This window comes from Microcaecilia unicolor, chromosome 2 (assembly GCF_901765095.1).
Source record: "Microcaecilia unicolor chromosome 2, aMicUni1.1, whole genome shotgun sequence".
In the NCBI taxonomy this organism is placed as follows: Eukaryota; Metazoa; Chordata; class Amphibia; order Gymnophiona; family Siphonopidae; genus Microcaecilia; species Microcaecilia unicolor.
In genome coordinates, this window is record NC_044032.1 from 411,483,133 (window position 1) to 411,510,149 (window position 27,017).

The window sequence follows — 27,017 nt, forward strand, 5'->3', positions numbered from 1 at the left end:
AACCCCTAAGAATCTATCTTCCGCTTCAACCTTCTCTTCCCATGCCCACCTACTAACAGGCCAGGGGAATGTAAGGGTCCCACCCTTTCAATGTCAGCACCAACTCCTGACAACCACCCACATGACCCAGGTTGAAACATTCATTCCTTAATCCCTCCTCTGATGCAGCCACCTTTTACCTCCCTGCATTAAGCCAGAGAACCAGACTGTCATCTGCCCTCTTAATTCTCTACCTTTAGCAAGAGCAGAGTCATCCTTGGGCTCCCCTCCCTCCCTCTCTCACTCACTCTCTCTCTCTCTCTCTCTCTCTCCACTCCCTCCTGATTGCCAATCCATGGGTTCTTCTACACTCTTCCCTCTCAGCTGCTCTTCATTCCCCTGATTGAACTTGCTCAGAGTCTCCTCCTTCCCCTTAATCTTCTGGGACTGGTAGTATGAACCACTCTTATCTGCTCTACCCTGTGTCTTCCCCAGGGGCTGCCGGGAATGATAGTCCCTGGCTCTACTTTGTGTCTCCCTCAGGGGCTGCTGGGAATTGTAGTCTTTGGCTTTCCCTATTGCATCTGGGGAAGGTGACTAGCTGCTTTCCCTAGCATGCTGGATCCCTGGGGACCGGAATCTACAGCGCCCACCCCTGCGGGAGGACTCCGGCCACCCCAAAGGAGCCTTTCTCTCTCTTTCCCTAGCAATTATCCCCTCCACGTCCTCGTACTCTTCACAGCCTACACCACCGCAGGCCATTTTTTAAAGTGTCTTGGTAAAAGGACCCCAATCTTAACAAATCATTCAAATATTTTATAGATCAAACATGCCAATTTAAAACAAACCCAAGCAGTTACTGGAAGCCTGTGAAGGTTTATGAGACAAGCAGGTGCATGATCAGATCTCTTCTTACCAAAAATTAATTTTGCTGCAGTATTCTGTAGAACTTGCAAAAGAGAAAGTAGAGTAGACAATGAGAAACAATATAAACTATTACAATAATCTAATGAAGATAGGATTAATAACTGGACCAAGATTGAAAAATGCTATGTGACAATAAAGAATGAAGAAAGAGCTCAGGCTCATGCTTTTTTTTTTAACCATGTCTGACCCAGGACTTGTATTAGACATTCAGGGGCCCAGGGCAGAAACTAGAGAGGATGCTTGAAAACTGGCCTTCAGTCTTGACTCCTTCAATTTAAAGCAGACTTGGGACCACCAATGGTATGGGAGCCCGGGGCAATTGCCCTGTTTTCCACACCGTAGTGCTGGCCCTGGTCTGACCTGTTGTTGAGCTGCCCACAATGTTGCTTCTGTTAAGGCCGCTACGAGTTTTCTGAACCACTTCTACAGCAGCGCCAGACCGCCGGGACTGCCCCACTTTTGCTGCAGCAGCCAGCTTTATTTCAGGTTACTGCTGAGGGAGAGCATAAAGGGCTGGAACCTGGACTCCGGTCTTGAAGGAGACAGCATAGGGTGGAGAGCATCTGGAGAGCATTAGACCAGTCGGTCCAGTGAAAGAAGGACAGCAGAAAGCATGTGGAGGAAGAGGACTGGTGAGCAATGGGTTGATGGTAGAAAGCCAGGAGAGAGCATGACCTGGGCTGGAGAGCATTGAGTTGATAAAGGAAGGACATGAGTGAGCATGGGGAGGAGGGTGGACTGGAAAGAACTCAGCCAGTGAAGGAAGAGTAGAAGAGAGCATGGGTGTGTGTGGGGGGGGGGGGGGGGGACGGGAGGACTGGAGTATATTGGGCTGGTGAAGGAATGGAGGATAGGCAGGAGAGCATCTCGACAGTGAAGAAAGAGCAAGATTAAGGATAGAGGACAGGGAGGACTGGAGAACATCTGGCCAGTGAAGGAAGAGCAGAAGTGTGAAAGGGTGAGGGAAAAGGTGCCATCTTGGAACTCTCTCTGTACATATGAGTTTCCTTGTGCAGTATTTTAATAATTTTTAAAAATGCATATTAAGTAAAATACTACAGCATATTTGCATATTGAGAAAGGAAATTATAGTTTACTTGATAAAAATAAAAACATTTTGTAACTTTTGCTTTTAGGTACCACAGCTTAGTAAAAGGGCCCCTAAATGTTCAGTTGAATACAATATGAGGAACTGGTCTAAATTACAGGGTGTGCAGCAAGCTAGTCTAGGTACAGACTGAGTGGATAGTTAATCACCACATGTATTAAAGGCTTGGGAGAAAAGCTACTCTTTCATCTGCTTTGTGAAATAGTAGGAGTCGAGTTAAATGTAGACCCTCTGGAAGTAAGTTCCTGAGTACGGGGGCTACTCCTGAATGGGCTCAATGGTAGGTATCACATCGTATAATTTCTGTTGACTAGGGTACAGATAGTGATGCTCCTTGGGAAGATCTTAGAGGTTTCAAAGGTGTGTAGAAGACTATCATTTTTTTAGATACTCTAGCTCATTTTGTCTGAGGACCTTGAAAATCGAACATAGTTTTCAATTTAGGCCTGTGTTAGGAACCCAAATTATCTCTATTTTGCATGGGTTTATGTAGTTTGTTTGTTTGGGGGAGGGGAGTGATGTTTGTACATTCCTGAATTACTGTTGAGACAGGCTGTCATTTTTCTCAAAGCTGTGGGTAGATCTGGTTCACTGGATATGAGTAGCTGCACAGCGACAGCATAGATATAGAATTTTGTGTCCATCCACCAAAGCAGCTCAGCTAAAGGCTTTGAGTTAGGTATTAAGTAAAATAGGTGGCAGTATGGATACCTGTGTCATCCTGCTATTCAGTGACCAAGGTGATGCTGTGCCTTTGTTGAATAGAGCTGATTGTTGTCTGACAAATAGGATTTGAACCATCTAAATCATGTGCCATCAACACCTGTTTCTGTCAACCTTGTAAGCTTGATATTATAATGCACAGTGTTAAAGGCTGCTAAGAAATCCGGCAACACTAGTACTGAGGCTGATCTGTTATGGTTTCTGTTGAGATCATGAAACGACACAAGAACTGTCGCCATATCTGAATCTAGATTGACATGGATCTAGTCAATACCTTTAATTTAGTCATTCATTGAGTAGAATGGAGACTACCTGTTCCATAAGTTTTGCTAAGAAAAATATATTAGAATCTGTTCATTGTTTTTCAAGAGTGTCCTGGTCACAGAAACATTTCTCAGTAGGTGGTACGATATAGCCCCTTTTAGTAGTGTTGTTAGCTGCCCTTCCACAAAAGAGGAGTTAAATGTAATGACCCCTTCAATGAGGTCTATGCTTGTTAGCTGTAGGATCTTTGCTGAGTAGGGATTAAGCAGACAGGATATCAGCTGTAGACCTTTCAAAATATTTTCAAGAGCCTCATCTATTATTTGGTTGAATAAGTCCCAGATGGCTATGATTTGGGTGGGGGGGGGGGAGAGGAGGGGAGTTTTGGAGTGTTCATCTCATTAATTGGTGGGATGCTCAAAGGAATTGTCTGTAGGCCATGATGGAGACCTTTAAATTAGCTGGCAAAGCATGCAGCATTAAATATCTGAGTATAAATCAATCTGAGGCTGTCATCAACTTCAAAATCAGGTTGAACACCTGGGTATATTTTAATTTTCTAGAACTGTACCCAGAGAAGCAATTCTAGTCATTAATCTTTGTCTTATTATTTTCACTTGGCAGTTTCTTTCTGTCTCTTTGGATTTCCACCTGAGTTGAAAAAGACCCCTACTGGGGCTACAATCAATTAATTAGGGGTCTTCTCTTCATTCTTCTCTATCTCCACCCTCCCTCCATCCCCATTGCTTAGCTCAGACACCCACCACAGGGGCACTCAGACCACTAATTCTTCATGAGGCCACTATACTATACTGATTCAGGCCATTTGGTGTTCAAATGCTGTGATGATTGTAAATGGTACATTTGGAATTATAGAAAGTAGTATATTAGCAAGCTGTACCAAACTGTCAAATTTACTCCTTTGCCAGCACAGATGGTAAATTTTGCTACAAACAGTCACATATGATATAACTCACATTCAGTCAGTACACTTTGGTGTTCCTCTTACAAGTGACAGGATGGCATAACAGAGTTAATAGCTATCTCACTATAATAAACTCCAAGCATAGACTACAGCGCTTATTAATATGATTGCAGAGGAGTTAGCATGACAGAGATTATTAATTCTCAGGAAAAGGAAATGACTGCTATGGTGTACTGACACAACATAACATTTATCATCAATGTATTATCATAGAAGTGAGTTGAGTGTGACTAGCTTTATATATTAGAGCTCATTTTAAATAGGTTTTCTGTTTTCCTATACCTACATATCATGGGGTTAATTTTATAAACCATTTCCAGATTTAAAACAAACAAACAAACAAACAAACATTTTAACAGCAGAAATCTCTTTTCATAAAAAAGGTCAGGGGTACAAACTGATGAACTTATGCTCATGCACCCTCTATATATACAGAGGGACACTTTCAATATGATGTCCAAGTCCGAATTGGGACATTTTGTGAGACATGTAGCTTGCAGCTATAATTAAACCAGAAAAAAACATCTACATTTCTGGTTCGATTATGGCTTTGAGCTACAAGTTTTCAGGCTAAACATGTCCATCTGTAAGTACCATTTAAAAAGCATAGAAAAACAGGGAAAAACAGAAAAGCAAGCCATAGGGACATCTGTCTGCAAGCATTCCTAGTAAACTGGCCACTCAGACATCCCAGCAGTGCAGACGTCAGTGCAGTTGACTTCACATAAAGGAATTCAGGTACAAATCCCTCCTAAACCCCTTCAAATTGTATGGTGAGCACTCAAGGAACAGAGAAAACCTACTGTACCTAAAGGTCCACCACTACAATAGCCCTCAGGCTTGCAAGTCACTTATATATTTAGGTATGGGAGATATTTCTGTGTTCATGGAGGAATCACATATTTGTACTGAAATGAAAGAGTTAAAGTGGGACTTTAACCTGGGTCCAGTTGTTCACTGTCTACTGCACTGACCACTAGGCTACTCCATCCAGTTGCTTGCTGCTTTCTTAGGAATGGTCATAATATCTGGAGCTATCATAGAGCCTGATAACTACTGTCACTGTCAAATCATTGGGGGTGGGGGTGGGGGTGGGGGGATCAGTGACCACTGAAGGATTAAGGGGGCTCATGCCTTCATCCCTCCAGTGGTCAGATAGTCAGTTAGGACATCCTTTTCAGACTTAGTTGTGACTGAAACAGAACTAGATTGAAAAGTACTTCTTTTCTGTCCTGGACCTTTTTTTTCTGTTCCATTATCACAGAAAAATGTCCAGATTGTAAGCCTGCCCAAGTCCCATGAAAACATGCCTTCAACACGCCCTCTTGTTATTTGGACACACTCAATGAAAAATGCTCCAATTATGCCTTTTTGAAAATCATTATTTAGACATTTTGATAGGAAAAACATCCATGTGCTGCTTTGTACTGCTTTTGAAACGGTTTTCTCTTTTGAAAATGAACCCCACAGTTTTGTCCAATCTGGCAACTGTGTACAAAATTGTCATTACAGAATAGATCATAAGTCAGCATTCGTGCACCAAACTTTAGGTACAAGCATTTATGCAATGTCAAAGACTGGTGTAAATGTTTGTGCCTAAGGTAGGCAGTTATTTGTGTAAGTGATAGTATTTTATAACTTATGCATGAAACTGCAAGATATGCCCCTGCTCAGTCTGGCATTTAGCACTAAGGCCTAGATTCTATAAATGGCACTCAAATTTGGGTGCCGAAAAAAATGAGCACTGAGCACTATTCTATAAACAGTGCTCCAAGTTGGGTGCCATTTACAGAATAGCACGTGGTGCTGGGATCCAGGCCCAACTTTTGGCACGAGGATTTACACCAGCTGAAGCCTGGTGTAAATCCTTGCATATATTTATTTATTTATTTATTTATATCATTTATACCCCACAATTTCCCACCGCTGGCAGGCTCAATGTGGCTTACAACATTTAAGTAACAAACAGGCAAGTACAATAAATGGAGAGGGATATGTGGGGTGGAAAGGTATAGGGATAGGAGAAAGTAGGTAAGTCCACAAGATCACTAGAGGGGTCGGAGTCCAGGAATCATAGAGGCAAGATGGGGTCATTAGGGTAAGCTTGCCCAAATAGGTAGGTCTTGAGAGACTTCCTGAAAGTCAGATGATCTTGAACCGTTTTTACAGATGTGGACAATGCATTCCACAAATGAGTACTGATGTAGGAAAAGGTGGAAGCATATGTGGTTTTATACTTGAGTCCAGAACACGCAGGGTAATGGAGGTTCAATTAATAATGAGCAGTTCTAAGTGAATTCCTTGGCGGTAAGTTGACAAGGGCATCCATATATGCTGGAGCTGCTCCATAGAGGATCTTATGTACTAGGGTACAAATTTTAAAAGTTATTCACTCCTGTACAGGAAGCCAGTGTAGCTTCTCACGAAGTGGTCTGGAACAGGTGAACTTTGACGCTCCGTAGATAAGTCAAGCTGCTGTGTTTTGGGCAGTTTGTAGCTTTTTGAGAAGCAGGCCTGTGCAACCTGCGTATATGCCATTGCAGTAATCGAGTCGGTTTAAGACTAGCAATCTGACTAAATTGCAAAATACTCCTCTCGGAAAATAAGGCTATAATCGTTTTAGCTTCCAGAGAGAGAAGAATATTTAGACATGGATTCCTTGAATTCTAGAATACTATTTTCATTTGGCCATTTTGATGTTCTGTCATTTGCTGATAATAATATGCACCCTTGGAAATAGTGCACACTATCCCACTAATTCTATATATGGCACTCAAAATTGCACTTGCACAATTGCGTGCAAAATTTGATTGCCCATTGGCGCTAACAATCAATTATTGGTGCTAACTAGCAATATTTAAATTTACACATGCATCTTTATAGTTGCTATTCTATAAAGATGCGCATGGAAAGTTTTCCACACAGATCTGAAAAGGAAGCATGGCCATAGGAGGGTGGGTCAGGAGTGTTCCTGGAATTTTTCATGCAATGTTAGAGAATAAGACCATGCCAAAGTGCAAGAACACCAAGGAGTCCCAAAGGAAAACCAACATGAACAATGTAGAAGTAGAAGAACACTAAGTACCAGGATGGATAAAGCAAGGACAGCTTATTCTTCCAAATATACAAGTCCAAGCTTAGTGTCCACAACACAGGCCATGTTTCGGCTAAAAAGCCTTCATCAGGAGAACACTTAAATAAAACCAAGCCATATAAGACCAATCAGTGTAAATCCTTGTGACTAAAATTTGATATGGATCCCAGTGACACACGCTGTTCTACAAAGGGTGCTCAACTCGGAGTGCACTTTATAGAATAGCACTTAACGCTCATTTTTTTTGGTGCTGATTTGTCAGCGGCAGATACTGAATCTAGCTATATGTGGAAAGAGGGTGCACTATATCAGAAAGAAGGTGCACTCTTTTCCCAATAGTGCATGCATGCATGCACAAGTTTGCACATGCAAAATAGTTCATGCATGCATAATGGTTCCACTAATTATTGATTTATGTATTATGCTATTTCTATCCCACATTTTTCCAAGAAAGCTCAGGTTCAATGCAGCTTACATAACAAATTAAGAAGAAGCATTCCAAGGCAATTAATATTAATACAAGAATACGACTATTAAAAATATTTTCTTTTCATATTAGCTGAACAAAGAAATAACGAAGTGGGCTTTAAGTAAACTTCTAAATGATGTATAATTGATTGAGTGTCTGATATACTTGGGTAATGAGTTCCAGAGTTTGGTACTTTGGTAAGAAAAATTAGCATTATGGATGGTTTTGTAGGTTAAGTTTTTACAACTTGGGAAATATAATATGAGATTTTCTCTAGATGATGATGAGGTGGCATTTCATGGTGATAATTTAATGAGATCTATCATATAAGATACCATAAAGAATCTGATGAACAAGAACACAAAGCTTAAATGAAATTCTTTCATTGATAGGTAACAAATACAGATCCTTAAGAAGAGGAAATGCTTTAACGTAACACAGCGATCTATATTTAAGGCGGGTAACATGTTTTCTGCAGTTTGTAGTTTTCTTTGCAGACTTCCGCTTAATACCTACATAAATTGAATTGCAATAGTCATATTTGGTTAAGACTATTATTAGGAAAGAATGTGTCCTCTTTTTGAAATAGCCACCCTCTTTCTATGAGTGTGCACTATTTCCAGAGTGCACACTATTATCGGTGAAGGACAACACATGAAATGTGTTTTTATTTTTTTTGCTGGTTATCATTTGATAATGACATGCAATGATATAAGACATGTCCTTGACATTTTGTATATGACAAATATATATGTTTATGCACATAAATGTATGCAGCTATTCCGAAGGCAATTAAATAAAAATTTGTTTCTGCAAAATACAATGTTCTGGGCTATTGTTCGGAACTGGGATGGTAGTTTATAAATCTTTTAATAACTACTTTAAAAATGCCTTTTAAATCCCCCCATGGGTACAATATAATGATCCAGATATGTGCTGTGCTCATTAATGGGCTGGAAAAGATAGCAAAAGAAGATCTAGGTTCCAGGGGACCTGAGCTGGGAATCCTGCCCAGGTCCCTCCTCATAGCGGTGTGCAGCTCTGCCACTGAGTCAATGTCTGAGTATCACAATTTATTCCTGATTTCAAAGCTCTTTTTTTTTTGCTGCACTCCCTGAAGTATCTTTCAGATATTCTGGTTCAGTGAGAACATCATCAATTTTTTTTCTTCATTCATCACAGCAAAGTTTACTTCAAGTGATAAGTTGACTTCCACTAGAAATAACACCATTAGCTTTGTGGGACCTCAATTGTTGAATTCACTTCCTTCCAGGGGCGTATCTGCGTGGGGCCACAGGGGCCTGGGCACCCATAGATTTCACCCCGGACCCCCCTACCGCCATCACCTACCCCCGAGGTCCGCTTCCTCCTGCCAGCTTTTTAAAATATTGCTTCAGCTGGCGGGGGACCCCAACCCCCCGCCAGCCCAGCCGTGATCTTCTTTAACTTCTTCATCCTCATCGTGCTGAAAGCTGCATGCATCCTTAGTTCCAGTTGGACGGAGTCTGATGTCGCAGCACGTTGAATGTGCTGCGACGTCAGACTCCGTCCAACTGGAGCTAAGGATGCATGCAGCTTTCAGCACGATGAGGATGAAGAAGTTAAAGAAGATCGCGGCTGGGCTGGCGGGGGGTTGGGGTCCCCCGCCAGCTGAAGCAATATTTTAAAAAGCCGGCAGGAGGAAGCGGACCTCGGGGGTAGGTGAAGGCGGTAGGCAGGGGAGGGAGGGTTAACGGCAGTAGGGGGGAGGGTTGACGGCAGTGGGGGGGGGCTATAATGTGCCCCCTCACTCTAGCCCCTGCCCCCCCTACCGCCGAACCTCAGATACGCCCCTGCTTCCTTCTACTATTAGAGGTATGACTAGCTATTTGGGGTTTCAGAAACTGTTGAAAACCTGGCTTTTTGAAAATAAATTTAATTAGGTTCTGATTGTAATATCCATTATTTTGAGCTCTTGCTTGGATTTCTTCTGTTACTAATAGTAATTTTTTATTTTTTTTCCATTGTTATTCTTCTTCTTTGTACCATTATTGTAATTTTTTAAAATTGTAAAACACTTTAAAACTCATGTAACAAGCGGTATATCAAGTCAATAAATCCAATCCAATGCATTTTTTTTGGACCATGACCACTCTACCATACTTTTGATACTGTTTATGCTGAGAGCAGGGAGCCCTGTAGCAACTTTACATAGAACTGTTATTTATAGTCTAATGAACTCTGTCCCCAATTAACATATTTGCCCTGCTAATGCTAGATGCTGTTGCAGCATCTTGGATGGCAAACCATCACTTCAAAGTGATATGAGTTACTGGATTCCTTAAGTGGTTGTAAGTTCTCCTCTGTCTCCTCTGACAGCACTCACACCCCTTGGCTAGGATAAATAGCAAGGACTAATATTTGAACTTAGACTATGAAAGATCAGTATGAACTTGCTCAGGTAACCAGCATTAGCACAAAACTGAGTGACAGATTGGGATGGATATTTGTTAATACCCGTTCAGTTCATTAATATACTTCAGTACATACAAAATTGATTTAACAAATGGAAACCTATAAGTTAAAGCAGATTAGGATAACTTGTATGTTTTAAAAAGTTCTAAGATGCATTAATTTTGTTTTTATTAAAACAAATGTGTGAAACTAACAAAAAAACCATCAAAAACTGAGGAAAACGGATATATAACCCAGAAAGTTTAGCACTGTACACATTCCTTGTGACATATTCAAAATAAGAACTTTTGAAACCCATGTGTACTACTTCATCTAGCCTTAGCTCAAGAACATGGAGAACAAAATAGAAGAAAACTGTTTGGAAAAACACAATTAGAAAAAAGTAGTTTCTCCTTCCTCACACACAAAAAAAATAAAAAATGGAAGAAAGATAACTTATGGAAACATGCCAATATTTAGTTCTAATGTATTCTAATATAGTTGTCCTAAATAATTTTTAAGTTTGGGACATTTTGGATCCAAATGAGCTAAAAGAGAGCCGCCAAATATCTTCCCATGTGGAAACACAACACTGCTAAACAGTGTATGTCAGTGACATCCACCCCCACCAGCCCGCCTTCAAACTTTGTATTGGGTATATCCTCAAGAAGGTGAGCATTTCAAAATACATTCTCTTTGTCTATTGAGACATGCCTTGTCTTTCAAGCATGTGGCCCTTTCTCCTCTCCACTTTCATCTTTCTGTCATGAGCTTGGGTAGAGAGGCAGAGAGGGGCATTTTCGATAGGTTGTCCAAATGTTGAAGCTCAGTAAAGTACATTGACTATCCAAAGGCACACCTGCTTTACCCCACTGTCCATCCCCACCTCTGAGCAATAATGCACATGATCCACAGAAAGGCCACCATATCATCCTCTATCCCCATAGCACCTCAGCTTATACAGCACCTGGACCTATGTACTGTATGCATACCCCCTCAGCCCCCCACAATCTGACTCTAGTCATCTGTCACAGGCTATTTGAGGAGCATTGCATAACATGTCCAAAAAAATCATGTATGTGACACCACAAAGGTCAATCACCTGACCCTTGTCTCCACCAACTTGTGTTTTGTAACCTATTCAGCATCCACAGGGACTTTGAGGCACTCAGGCAACAGTACAGGAAGATCCAGCAGGAAGAACCAGGCCTCATCTGGCAAATGGGGGAGCACCTCAGGGCCCAACACAAGTCCCACTGACATTACACCCCTATAACAGCTCTGTCCTAGATCAAGGCCTGAGTATGCAGCTACCCTCATTAGGGTGTGACCACAACTCCGATATCTACTAGAATGTGCAAAAGCCAAAACCAAACCTATGAGATGACATGAAAAGGAAGGGGTAGGGGGAAGGAATGTTTGACAGCAGTTTCATGTGACCAAAAGAAAAGTAGCCCACATAGCTACCAAACATATTGCAGCAGGGTAAATAACCAGCAACCAGAAAGAGCCACAGTGGGAATCAAATCCACATCCCCTGTATAGATGACCCACAGCCCTAACCCCTTCACCACATATGTACCTGACAAAGGTGTGTGCAAGGCATACAGTACACTGACCACAGAGGACTGTGAAAGCACAAGGTGTCACATAAATGGATGGCCTTGCATAGGTCAAATCCCACATTGATTGTAAAGAGCATTGAGAGGCCCAAAGTTAGATATGGTGCCCTGTGAAATATCTCTCAAAGCCCAAGCTGGGGCACTTCAAACCTCTACACGATAGTGGCACACAAACCCTTCCTTAGGGAAACTCCTACCTATGCGTACCCTTTCCTCCCGGTCACCTCAAGAGCATGACCATGAGCCATGGGGTGACATGCAGCTCCTGCTATCTGTGAGAACTTCAAGACAGCTAGCCTTACATCAAGGACAGATGCCCCCAAACCTAGGTTTAGCACCTTGGGGATACCAGCAGAAGTGGCCAGAAGGATGGGAGGATCAAACAGAGTTCCCTGCCATCTCCCCAGCCAGTTATAGGCCACATAGACATGGGGGGGACACACACATCCACATCCCTGACAACAGCTGTAACAAATGGCCACAGCCATGCAATAGCACAGAGGAATATTACCTCTTAGCCAGTGCCTGGTCATGCATGGCCTTCCAACAGGGCCAGGACACATCTTGCATGCCTGTAGAGAGACAACCTTCTCAGTAGGCAAACATCTATCAAATACTTGACTCTGGGGTACCCTGCTTTGTCATCTCATTGGTGCCACAGATCATAGATGTCCCCTGGGTAACAGCCAACAACCTTCAGCTGTCCCTGTTGATGCCTTCTGACAGCCAGCTGCACCACTATGCAAGCCATGTTGGATGTGTTGATCTCAATTGCAAACCTTTTAAACTTACAGGTCACCTTCCAGCTGACACACAGCCTGACCTGGAGAAGTTAGCTCGACAGCAGCCAGCCCCAGACCAGCCTGCAGCATAGAGGGCCTGGGAGGAGGTGGTCTTGGACCCTGGCTCTGGGGAGGTGCCCCTCACTCCATGAAATAAGAATGTAAGAACATAAGAATAGCCATACTAGGTCAGACCAATGGTCCATCTAGCCCAGTATCCTGTTTCCAACAGTGGCCAATCCAGGTCACAAGCAGCTGGCAAAAACCAAAGTAGTAGCAACATTTCTTGCTACCAGTCCCAGGTCAAGCTGTGGTTTTCCCCATGTCCATCTCAATAACAGACTACGGACAGTTCCTCCAGGAACTTGTCCAAACCATTGAAAATCCAAGATACGCTAACTGCCATTACCACATTCGCCGACAGCAAGTTCCAGAGATCAACTATCCTTTGAGTGAAAAAAATATTTCATCCTATTTGTTCTAAACGTATGTCCATGTAATTTCATTGGTATCCCCTGGTCTTTGTACTTTTTGAAAGAGTGAAAAATTGATTCACTTCTACCCATTCTACACTAGTCAGGATTTTATAGACCTCAATCATACCCCTTCAGCCATCTCTTTCCCAAGTTCAAGAGCCCTAAACTCTTTAGCCTTTTCTCATATGGGAGGAGCTCCATCTCCTTTTTCATTTTGATCGCTTTTCTTTGAACCTTTTCTAATGCCACTATATCTTTTTTGAGATACGGAGATCAGAATTGAACACAATACTTAAGGTGAGGTTGCACCATGGAGTGATAAAGAGGCATTATAATATTCTTGGTCTTATTTTGCATTCCTTTCCTAAAACTTCCTAACATCCTGTTTGCTTTTTTGGCTGCCACCACACACTGGACAGATGATTTCAACATATTGTCTACAATGACACCTAGAGCTTTTTCTTGAGTGCTGACTCCTAAGGTGGACCCTAGCATCAGGTAACTATAATTAGGATTATTCTTCCCAATGTGTATCACTTTGCATTTGTCCACTTGAAATTTCATCTGCCAATGGATGCCCAGTCTTCCAGTTTCCTAAGGTCTTACTGCAGAACCTGCCTACATTTGACCCCCCCCCTCCCGGAAATGGCCCACCCTCACAGCCACCCTAGGCAAGCTCCTGCTGCAGGTCATAGGCCTGCGCACAGACATGCAGCAGGAGCTGGGAGGCATAAGAATAATACAGGGGCAAATCCTCAACGAGCTGAGGATGATCTGTGAGGAGCAGCAGTCTGATTGAAGGCCAAGGACTGATGTTTGTTCACATTAACATTGTTTGTAGTTTTATTTATTTCACAAGAACAATGTTCACAGTTATTTATATACAAATATCTATGCCTCCACTCTATAAAATATGTGTACATTCCCTGATCTGTCAACTGATGTTGTTTAAACAATTGTAGGCAAGACCTGGAAAAAGGGGAAGAGATGTACAATGGACCCTCAATGGACACATTCAGAACAGCTCTTCCTTAATGTCAAGTGCTGCACCAGAAGACTGCCTGATCAAGAGGGATTCAATGTGCCCTGCATCACAAGAAGGCCCAGTGGGACTTGAACCTGCTACCCCCATGATGCTACACCACACCCCAAACCATTATTATACCATGCCTCCAGGAGCTAGAAAAAAGTGACAGGGAATGTATAATGGGCTGACACAGCCAGCAATAGCCTTTGAGCCTAGGTTGCCTACACCAGCACCTGCTTCTCCCCTTTCCCCTGATAGTTCTCATTTACAGTCCTGTCTTCATGAAGTTTCTAGGTGGTTGTCTGATTAAATGAGGGTACTAAATCCCTCAAAAACTACAGCTTGTTGGATTACTGGTTCACTTTCAACACCTCTGGTTTCACTTAATCTGTTTAACTCTGCGATCAACCCAGTGTCCTCCTTTTGTTATTTAGGAGTTATGTTTGATTCTAAACTTTCTTTTGAATACCATGTTTCTGCTGTGGATTTTATTGGCTTTGTCGCATTCATTCTATCAGTCGTTTTCTGGACTTCATGTCATTACATATATTAAATGATTCAAACTAATAGTGAAGGCAATCTCCCTCTACTACTTTCTATCTGAAAAAACCAAAAAAACGTGAAGGAGATAGATGGAGACTCAACTGGCTTGTACTCAAACAATGAGTTCGTTATATACAGAGGTGAAGCCTCAAGAAGCCCCCGGCTCAAAAATTAAAGAGCTCACGGGAGGCTGGGCTGCTTCATCATCGGCAAACACCCCACTGATCTACTGCAAATGTCCTTACAAATCGTTATTTCTCTCTTTTTTCCTTTTTTTCAAACGTATATAATTTACTTAGCTTAGTATCCAGGCTCTCAGGACGCTGAGCATGACCATGACCAACGGTGGCCAGCGTTTCGCCACCTGCCTCAGGGTCAAATGGTCTGCGTCAATCTGTAAAGAAAAGAGTATATCAAAACAGCAAACTAAAATATAGCCTTGAACTTATCTTGATCTATACAGCAGAGACCTTAGCCCAAGTCGATACTCAGCACTAGTGGACCCATAAAGAAAATGGCCCCTCCCAATTTAAATGCTGAGTGACGTCAGACGCCAGGATTCAACCTGACCAATCAGCTTATGGACAATTGATGTGTAAAGTAAAACAGAACCCTTAATGTCATTAATCCGTGAAGTACATATATTAATTCATGCCATAGTCATTTCATGTATGGACTATTGAAATTTGGTTTTCTGTGGCATTTCTGCCTTTCTTCTTTGTCTACACACATTACAAAACTCAGCTGCCGGTTTCTGTGCCGAGCCAAGCACTGTGATCATGTATCTCCTCTATTTATCCAATTGCACTGGCTTCCAGTCTATTTTAGATGTTCATATAAAATTCTTTGTCTAGCCCATCAAGCCCTTCATCAGGGTCGTCCTTCCTTTTTATCATTAATCACAGTTCCATATACTCCCTCTTGACTGTTGCCTTTGCTTGATTCCAATAGATTGGTTCTCCCTTCTCCAAAAGTTGCTCGCTATGAGTCTACCTGGCACTCTGCATACTTTTTGTGTCTCCTTCACTTTGGAATACCTTACTATTATACTTACATCTTGAACTTTCCACCCCAAAATTTAAGTCTCTGCTTAAAGCATACTTTTTTGAGCTAGCATTTGGGACATAATTGCCCTTAGTGGAGCCTAATTAGCCTGTATCTCACTTTGCATTTATGTTTGTTTAGAATTTCTAGCTATCTGTTATTAAATTGTTTTGGACGAGTCTTCTGTATGATGTTTCTATCCTATATTTTAATGGTGTTCTCTTTCTAAAAACTTTACATTTTGTATTAATTTGTGAGCCGCCTTGAACCTATTTAGGATATGGCAGGATATCAAGATTTAAATAAACATAAACAGATTAGGTATATGGAAGCTGCTGCCAGGTTCCACACATGACTGCAGTCTCCCTTTCTTCTCCATTCCCCAGATCGTGGCCGTATGGCATCTATGAGTGGGGTCTTTCTTGAGAAGAGACCTTGGGTCAGATATGCCCCTGTCAGTAGTTGGGTGCACCTAGGCTCTTCAGGTGATTAGGAAATACCCAAGGAATCTGTCTGAGAGAGATGTGCAGGTATTGTGTGGGGAGGTTGTTGTGGAGGGAGAGTTTGGCTAAGTGCATGGGGAGGGGGGTTCTGTTCTGTTCTTTTACAGTAGGGGGGTTGGCTGTATTGGAGGAGGTTGGAAGGTTGGCTTGTATGGTCTGCGGCTGTATTATTGGGCTCACCTAAACTCTCTTATTATAGCGTGCCTATGATGACAGCAAGTACTCCAACATAACAGTAGCTATATAGCTGAGTTTTGGGAGTCTGTTGAGGCTTTTTCCTCCGTAATAAAAATATATAGAAGAACATAGAGTTTGAAGTTAACACCAGCTTAACAATGTTGTGACAACTAGCTGGCAGCATCACCCTGTGACCTATCTGTCAGTGCCAGCTTTGCCCAGTCACGACCAATGTCATTCTAGGATTCTACAGGGCTGGCTAGTTTTAGATGCAGTAGCCTTTAGCAATGTTCTGCACTAACATCTGCTGCACACTAACACCCAAACTAACTGCAGAACACAGCTCAGTAAACATCCTGTTAATTCAGTATACTGAAAAAAAAAACCCTTTATCCTTATAAACCGTGCTTCTCTTTTACAGGATGAGGACTTCATTTTAGTAACATAACATAATAACAAACTACCCTTTAGGGCAGTTTGAAGTATGCAGAATATCTCTCAGCAGAACAAATCTAAATAGCTATATTGTTCTAGCTCTTGTCATCACCCTGCTTTGTCTTTACCACTATCCTTTTTTTTTAATATTTACATAAAGAAATGTGATTTATTAGAGCATGAAGAAATCAAGGTTTCACTCTCATAGCAATCTTCAGGAGAGTTATAAATATTGCATGCATATCAAAACAGCCGCAGAGGAGAACTTTAAAGTAAGACTGAAACATCAGTATATACAATGCTGTTTTTGGATATTTCACAGCAATGCAAACAAGAACAATACAAATAAAGTGCTACTTCCATTAAGTTGCACATATGTAAGACAGCCACAGACTCGTAACTGAGAGGTGTCTAAGGTAAAAAGATAAATAAAAATAAAAATCTTCTGGAAGAAAGGTTTTCAGGGCAAGAAATAAAAGAAATAACAGACCTACCCTTCCCTCTTTTCCCAAATCTGCATAACGCTAGTAACATAAACGTGTGCACCTCAACTCAATGAGAGGATGACTGAAGACATAGTGGGAGCAATTCTCTAACTGGGTGCTTCTGTTTGGGTGCCCGGATGCAGCGGGAGGAGTGTGTAGTCTAAAACAGATCTGTGCATACAGATTCCATTATGGAAACACACGTCCATTTAGGCGTATCCTCCTACTCCAGATGTACGACAGGTATAAATGGGTCTAAGTGCGGCATTTAAATGAATACTGCCGGATTCTTTATAGCAGGGCTGCTGAGAGGGGGCAGGGGGGCAAAATTCCACCGGGCCTGACCTCCAAGGGGGGCCCGGCACCGGGGTCTCTCTCTCCTGCTCCTGATGGGACCTGAGTGATCACATCCCAACAGGAGCAAGAGAGAGAAAACTCCGGCGCCAGGCGCCCCTTGGAGGCTAGGGAGGAGCAGATACAGGGCTTTAGGCTGGGGCCTCTGGTTTGGCTGGTGAGGATCCCCAGGCCCAGCCAGACAAATACTATGTAAGCCACACTGAGCCTGCAAATAGGTGGGAAAATGTGGGATACAAATGCAATAAATAAAAATAAATAAAGAAGAAGTCTTCCTCCAGCGCTGTTCTTTACTCTGCCACATTCTCTGCCAAACAGCTGCTTGTCCCCTCAGGTCACACATGCTCGGTTTTTAAACCGAGCATGCGCGATGTGAGAGAAAAAGCAGCCACAGGAGAAGGACAGGCAAAGTGGCGTAGTGAAGAACAGCGCTAGCTCAGTCTCTCGGAGGCCCTGCTATATAGCAGATCTGTGCCAAAATCCAGGCGTATTAGATAACTACGTGCATAACTTAATTGGCTTAACAAGCTAATCAGCATTAATAACAACACTTAACAAGCAATAATGATCACTAATTGGCAATAATTTGAATTTACATGCTAAACTTGCTAAGGGCCCTGTTTACTAAGCCACGCTATAAACACACTAGCATTTTTAGTGTGCGCTAATGCTAGAGACAACCATAGGAATATATGGGTGTCTGCACGCTAAAAATGCTAGCGCACCTTAGTAAACAGGGCCCTAAGTGTATTCTGTAATAAACTACACCTAAATTCTAATGTGTGCAGTTCAAAAGGGGTGTGGTTATGGGCGGGGAAATAGGTGTTTCATGGGCATTCTAAAATTTACACATATAGTCATAGAATATGGCCCAGTGAGCATGAATCTATGTGCAGGGATTTACGCCACGTTTTCATTGGTGTAAATGGACACAAGTAGTTTTAGGTGCTGGGATGTGAACTAAGAGTATTCTATATACCATGCGTAAATCTAGGCCCTGCTTACAGAATACTCTTAGGTGGAAATATTTACCACACAGATTTTTTAGGCACCTTATATAGAATCTAGCCTATGACACACAGTTAGGTTGGGGGCAAATTTTGGACTAATTTTCAAAGTGAAAGCATGCACATGGTTTCACTTTGAAAAAATCCTAAGAAAGTATGTCTATACACATTCCCCCCGATATTCAAAGCTATTTAACCAGCCAGACATGGCCGCTGAGAAGTTAAAAAGCATATCAGCGCCTAATCGCAGATATTCAGCAGGAGATAACTGGTTAATATCTACAGTTAGCAGCTAGCCGGCTATATCATATGACATAGCTGGTTAGGTGCAGATATTCAGCGCTTAACTGGCTATGTTCAGTGGTTAAAATAGGCTGCATAAATAGCAGGCTTACCTTGAACCGCTAAAAAGTTAACCAGTTAGCACTGACTATCGGCTTAACTGGCTAAGTTTTTAGCAGTTAACCCCCCCCCCCCCCCCCGGATATTCAATTCTGGTAGCCAGAAACAGCCCAGCATTGAACATCTGGGCTTTATGTCAATGGCGGACAGTCAAAGCACTGCCCGCCACATGCTGAATATTGGGCCCATTTACACCATTTAAGTGCTGTGGATACTTTTTCAGAGAAAAGACATGTCTATATAATTTGGAAAATTAAAAAGTATCTGGCCGATATTCTAAATGATTTAACTGGCCAGAAATGGCCACTGACTGGTTTAATTGCTTGTCTGGGGCTATCCACTAATTTTCAGCAGCACTTAACCAGTCACTACTGAAAATTAGCAGTTAGCGCCTAAGTGAAAACCAGCTATTTTGTGGGTGTTCAGGAGGCAGGGTCAACGGTTTGCTGGTTAAGTGGCCATATTCAGCACATAACAGCCATGCTAACTGCATAAATGCAAAAAACACAGTCCTATCTTTATGCAGTAACCCATAGCTGCTTAAGTTCTGAATATCGACTTAACTGACTATCCAGCTTATAATTGAAAGAGAAAAACGCCTAGATTTCGACCCAAATCGGGAGATAGACGTTTAACTCACAAAAACGAATAAATCGGTATAATAGAAAGGCAATTTTGGACGTTTTCAACTGCACTCCATCGCGGAAGCGTACAAAGTTGACGGGGGCGTGTCGGAGGCGTGGCGAAGGTGGAACTGGGGCGTGGTTATCGGCCGAGGAGAGATGGGCGCCTTTCGCCGATAATGGAAAAAAAGTATGCGTTTGTAGCTAGAATTTAGTGCACTTTTCCTGGACCCTGTTTTTTCACGAATAAGGCCCCAAAAAGTGCCCTAAATGACCAGATTACCCCCAGAGGGAATCGGGGATGAACTCCCCTGACTCCCCCAGTGGTCACTAACCCCCTCCCACCACAAAAAATGATGTTTCATAACTTTTTATTTTCACCCTCAAATGTCATACCCACCTCCCTGGCAGCAGTATGCAGGTCCCTGGAGCAGTTGTTAGGGGGTGCAGTGGACTTCAGGCAGGTGGACCCAGGCACATCCCCCCCCCTACCTGTTAAAATTGTGCTGCTTAATGCTTAGTCGTCCAACCCCCCCAAACCCACTGTACCCACATGTAGGTGCCCCCCTTCACCCCTTAGGGCTATAATAATGGTGTAGACTTGTGGGCAGTGGGTTTTGAGGGGGATTTGGGGGGCTCAACACACAAGGGAAGGGTGCTATGCACCTGGGAGCTCTTTTACCTTTTTTTTTGGTTTTGTAAAAGTGCCCCCTAGGGTGCCCGGTTGGTGTCCTGGCATGTGAGGGGGACCAGTGCACTACGAATCCTGGCCCCTCCCATGAACAAATGCCTTGGATTTATTCGTTTTTGAGCTGGGTGCTTTCATTTTCCATTATCACTGAAAAACAAAAACGCCCAGCTCACAAATTGTCGAATAAAACATGGACGTCTATTTTTTTTTGAAAATACGGTTCGGTCCGCCCCTTCACGGACCTGTTCTCGGAGATAAACGCCCATGGAGATAGACGTTTTCGTTCAATTATGCCCCTCCACGTGTTAACCGGTCCGCATAAACTGGATATTCAAAGCTGAAACCCGGACGTGGCTCAGCATTAAATAACTGAAAATAATGCTGGTGGCGGTCAGCAAAAGTTTCACAAATGCTGGATGAATATTGACCCCCCCATATGCTTATTTGAGCCCTGATCCTACCCCTGTAACATCTTCCCCTACTGAGGGCAAGGGAGGGGGGTTCTATTACTATCCACCACAACACAGGGGCGTAGCTATGGGTGGGCCTGGATGGGCCCAGGCCCACCCAATTTAGTCTCAGGCCCGCCCACCCAGAGTCCGAGTCCATCCCCGTCCATCCGTATCTTTGAATCCTCGCCTGCAGCGATGAACTGGCGGGCGGGGCGCCAGTGCGCTGCTCTTCAGTAGTAAAAGCAGCAAACCGGCAGGTTTGAGTCCGTCCTTCGCTTCCCTGACCTCTCTGCGACCCGCCTTCCTGTGATGTCATTTCCTTTCAGGCAGGCGGGACACAGAGAGGGCAGGGAAGCAAAGGACGGACTCGAACCTGCCGGCTTGCTGCTTTTTCTACTAGAGAGTAGCGCCCCACACACCAGTTCACCGCTGCAACGTCGGGAGTGGAGTGCAAGTGAGCCAGCCTATGAAGTCCACTGTAAGGAAGCCATTTGATAAATGTCTGTTTCTTTCCACTCTCCCGTGCAGCCGTCGCGTCGCAAACACAGCAAGCAAACCTGTGAGCTGCTGCATCCACGTTGTCGTTCTTTGCCATGAGAGATGCTGCGAAGGGGGAGAGAGGTGGGGATGGAAAGAAACAGGATGGGTGGGGGAAATTCTGGCCACAGGAGAGGGGGGCAAGATGAAAGAGAGAAATGACAGGAAGATGCTGGGAGGGGGTGAAGGGTGGGGAGAAGAGAGGGAGCAGATGCTGGGCTAGAAGGGTGGAGGGAGAGAGACACTGGGAAAGGTGGAACCATGGGAGAGAGGCCAAGGGGGTGGCAAGGAAATAAACTCAAGGAGGATGGTGATTACAGGGGAAAGAAATATGGTAATGGGGAATAGATTGAAGATGGAAGGGAATGGATGGCTGGGGAAGTAGAGAGCTGGGGAATAGGAGAACTAGTGTATGAAATGGAAATCTGACAGGTATCTGAAAAGTAAAACAAGAAAAAGGGGTTAGGATAAAATTTGGGTGGACAGAGAAAAGAAAAGGAAAAAAAGGGAGGAAAGAGCTAAAATGGAAAGGTCAATATGTCAGAGGCAAGTGAAGTGAGGGAATGGAACGAGAGGAGAAAAAGACAAATGGACAGCAGCTGCTTGAAGGAGAAATAGCAGAAAGATTGGAAAGTTCAAAAGAGAAACTGGATCAAAATGATGGAAAAAGAAAATGACCAGACAACAAAGGTAGAAAAGGCATTTTATTTTGAATCTTAACTGAAATATGATAGCTTGAGAAATGTGCATAGTGGATGTCACTTTTCTCATGAGCTAAAGTGTTTCTGTTTCTATTTTGAGTTGGGAGGTCCTGGGGGAGAGGTGGAGAATAGGGGGAGGAAGGGGGCGGGTAGAGAGAAAATTTTGTGCCCACCCACTTTGGTCTGAGGCCCACCCAAAATTGGCTGTCTGGCTACGCCACTGCCACAACATGATTAAGAATGACAGTAAACATACTCTACTACCAAAATGAATAATGAAAGAATAATATGGCTAAGAAATGAGAGGCAATCATAATAACATCACAGCACTGAGCCCTTTATCAATGAAAACTGATTCCACAGCAGTTTGGGGATTAATTTAAGTTAAGGTCCCATGTGAAGCCCATTCCACATGTAAAGCATTTTATTTTATTTAGTTAACCCACAGAAATGGCTCCCTATAACCAAAAAGAAAAAAGTCCCAAGTGTCAAAAAACAGTAAAGGATGTAGCCACTTTTAGTTTATTAAATTAAATATGTGAAAATTGTTACGTTCAGTTACCCTTGCGTCTAAGGCTTCCTAAGGCAACAAGAACTATGAGCCATCCATTTAAGGCCTCATTTGATGCCCAGATACATCCTTGAGTAAACCATTTATAGTGAAATATGTGAAAAGCGCAATTCAATGAGGAAAACGTACATCTAATATTTAATATCAAATGGTGTCTCCAAACAAATGAAATGACTCCAAAGCACAGAATAACATTTCCATCGCCATTTTGAAAGACATCTGACTCCAGTTGCAGTCTGTCTTCAACTCTTTTTGATACCAAGGTTCCTGAGAATGATTTTGAAACAGAGTTCTGTAGAGCCAGCAGTTGGAGAGTTTCATTAACGATTATTTGGGCATCAGATAAGTACTATTTTATAGTAACTTGTGGTTTTTTTCTTGATTTGAGTGACTATTTTGTGCTTTGGAGTCATTTCATTTGTTTGGGGACATCATTTGATATTGAGTATCGGATGTACATTTTCCTCATCAAATTGCACTTTTCACGTATTTCACTATAAATGGTTTACTCAAGGATATATCTAAGCATCAAATGAGAGTCTTAAATGGATGACTCATAGTTCTAGTTGCCTTAGGAAGCCTTAGATACGATATGGCTTTGATAACTGAGTGTAACTATTTTCACATATTTAATTTAATTTTATAATTTAATTGATCTGAGAATTCAGATTTGTTGGAAGTAAAGTGGTATATCCTTTACTGTTTTTGACACTTGGGACATTTTCTTTTTGTTGTATGTTGTGCATTCCCTGTCAGTGGATTTGATTTTGGACTCCCTATAACCAAAACATCACCACCACATTTATCTTGTTCTTTCCTTCATAAAGTATTACTCAGTATAACCTGTCCCTATACATTCCTGGAAGCAATGAGCCACAGAGGATGGACAAAGAGCCACCCCTATTGCTTTCTACCGCACAGCTAATTCCTTACAGTATTCAGAGAATGAATTAAGATAAATTGGCAATTATTTAATGATTCATCACTATGAATAATGGATGCTGTCAGCAATTTAAAGATGTAAATGATGACGGCTCTCTTATAAATACTGAAAAATGCCATTACACTGCTTAAACGCTTTATTTTATGAACGGGCATGGCACTTTAAAAATGTAGGAAGAATTTGCAACCTATTCAGATAATTGGAAGTTCATACCAGGGTTTAGATAAAGGATAGTTCTGCTACACGCGGTCATTTATACAACACAAATTAGTTCTATTGCTATCTACCACAACATGATTAAGGATGACAGTAAGCATACTCTGTTACCAAAATGAATAATGAAATAATAAGATTAATATGGCTAAGAAATGAGAGGCAATCATAATAACATCACAGCATAGAGACCTTTATCAATAAAAAAAAAACTGATTCCACAGCAATTTGGGGATTAATTTAAGCTAAGGTCCCACGTGAAATAATATTGAGAATCTAACCCTTTCCTATCAGCAGGATATTGTGTCACTGTTCACAGTGGATATTGGTACTGCTAAAGAGTGAAGGTTCAGTTGAAAGCCGGTAGAGAAAGCTCCATAAAAACAGTGGTGGAGGAGCCCCTTCTAGTCAAAGCCTCTGCTTCACAGTCAGTGGAGGTGAGTGGCGCAGAGAAATAGCACTGAGTCTGTAGGGAGTTTTGATAGCAAAAGAGAGGCTTTTGAATTATAAGCTTATATTACTTCCACCCAAAATAGACTTGCTACTGTGATACTTGATTCTTTTTTTGTATGATTGAACTTGTTTGAAAATATCTGAAGTGAACCACATAAATAGTGTCTTGATTTTGTTCATTGGGATGAAAGGAGCAGATATCTGTAGCAGAGAAAAACCAAGGGCCTGTTTACTAAGCAGCATTATAGGCGCGTTAACATTTTTAACACACATTAACCATGTACGCGCCTACAATATCCGTATAGGCGCCTACATGGTTAGCGCATGCGTTAAATGTAGGCGCGCTAAAAACACTAACACACCTTAGTAAACAGGGCCCCAAGTTAGTTTGGAATTGAAAATGGGAACAGTAAATCAGTGCATTAATAATCTGAAGAAGTGTGACACTTCATTGATTAAAGACTAGTTGCTTCTGCACTGTAAGCATTGGAAAAAGCACAACTTGTATTTTTTAAATGTTCCTGTGATAGATGATTCCACTCCAATTAATATGCTGTACAGATATCACATGGAAGTATTAAAAGTTTCATCAGAGGCCATTCTTCTGATTACCAGAGCTTTCTACTTTCCATTTAAGAGTGCTCAGGAAGGTGGATGAAATCTTTGAAGCAATGGAAGAGTTGGATGTTTGGATGTTTTTAAAATTTTGGAAGATACTGTACTGAAAATGCCAAAGTGGGGTCATTATGGGATACCTATGTACTGGAAGTTATCAATGTGGGCTATAATTTATGGAGGAAGATATCAACATGGGCTACTGTTAAGTTGAGTTATTTTACAAAAAATCATGCTATTTATCACACACACTCTCTTAGCTGAGTGGTAATCCTCCACCTAGAGTTCTGCTAGTGGGGGGGGGGGGTGCTGTTTCATTATCACATACTCAATAGTAAGGGACAAGCAAGTTCTGCAGAACTCCAGGGAACCTGCCTGGCTAGAGATTGAAAACATAATATTGAAGCACCACCCTCCTCTGGCCGCATTGTGGTTGGGGGACTTCCAATCAGCTTACAGGGAACAGAGTTCACAGGGTCCCACTTTAGCCCACATTGATAACTTCCCCCTTTAGTTTAGAAATATTAATTTTCTAGATTCTATTACTTCTATATTACTTCTATATTTTTGGATATTTCAAGAGCTTCACAAGAGAGATATAGATCTAAACAAATCAAGAGATCAGGTATACATATGAAGTATCACATAAACTTATTACATATGGAGGGGTATAATTGAACAAAAACGCCTATCTCCATGGGCGTTTATCTCCAAGAACGGGTCCGTGAAGGGGCGGACCGAACCGTATTTTGGGAAAAAATAGACGCCCATGTTTTATTCAACAATGTGTGAGCTGGGCGTTTTTGTTTTTCAGCAATAATGGAAAATGAAAGCGCCCAGCTCAAAAACGAATAAATCCAAGGCATTTGTTCGTGGGAGGGGCCAGGATTCGTAGTGCACTGGTCCCCCTCACATGCCAGGACACCAACCGGGCACCCTAGGAGGCACTTTTACAAAAACAAAAAAAAAGGTAAAAGAGCTCCCAGATGCATAGCACCCTTCCCTTGTGTGTTGAGCCCCCCAAATCCCCCTCAAAACCCACTGCCCACAAGTCTACACCATTACTATAGCCCTAAGGGGTGAAGGGGGGCACCTACATGTGGGTACAGTGGGTTTGGGGGGGTTGGACGACTAATAAGCATTAAGCAGCACAATTGTAACAGGTAGGGGGGATGGGCCTGGGTCCACCTGCCTGAAGTCCACTGCACCCCCTAACAACTCCTCCAGTGACCTGCATACTGCTGTCAGGGAGCTGGGTATGACATTTGAGGGTGAAAATAAAAAGTTGAGAAACTTCATTTTTTGTGCTGGGTGGGGGTTAGTGACCACTGGGGGAGTCAGGGGAGGTCATCCCCGATTCCCTCCAGTGGTCATCTGGTCATTTAGGGCTCTTTTTGGGACCTTATTCGTGAAAAAACAGGGTCCAGGAAAAGTGTCCTAAATTCTAGCTAAAAACGCATACTTTTTTCCCATTATCGGTGAAATGCGCCCATCTCTGTTCGGCAGATAACCACGCCCCAGTTCCGCCTTCGCCACACCTCTGACACGCCCCCATCAACTTTGTCCACATCCGCGACGGATTGCAGTTGAAAACGTCCAAAAATCGGCTTTCGATTATACCGCTTTATTCGTTTTTGTGAGATAAACGTCCATCTCCCGATTTAGGTCGGAACTTGGGCGTTTTTCTCATTCGATTATAAGCAGGATGGTATCTTGTTTCGGCAGATTAGATGGACCGTACAGGTATTTATCTGCCTTCATCTACTATGTTACTATCCAGCTTATTTTCAAAAGAGATTGCCGGCCATCTTCCGACACAAATCGGGAGATGGCCGGCGATCTCCTGAACCCGGCCAAATCTGTATAATCGAAAGCCGATTTTGGCCGGCACCAAATGCTTTCCGTCGCGGAGCCGGCCAAACTTCAAGTGGGTGTGTCGTTAGGGTAGCGAAGGCGGGACGGGGTGTGGTATGAGATTCTCAAGATACCCACAACGAATATGCATGTGATACAGTTGCATACAAAGCCTGGGTTGAAAACCACTGGTTTAAATAAAGAATATAGATTAGATATTAGCTGATAATTGGACAGAATCAAAAGCTCAAAGAGCCTTTTTTGAGTTTAGGTTGGACCATGGTTCTCTTCCAAGTAGATGGAACACATTTCTGGGAAAGGCTATTGAAAAAAGGACAACACTAGAGAAAGCAGATACCAAAATCTGCAATACAGTAGACACCTCTGATGGCATGGATATCATGAGGAAGGACTTAGCGAAGCTAGAGGAATGATGTGAAATATGGCAGCTGTTTAATGCTAAAAAAATGCAGGGTCATGCATTTGGGTTGCAAAAACCCAAGGGAAAAGTACAGTTTAGAGGGT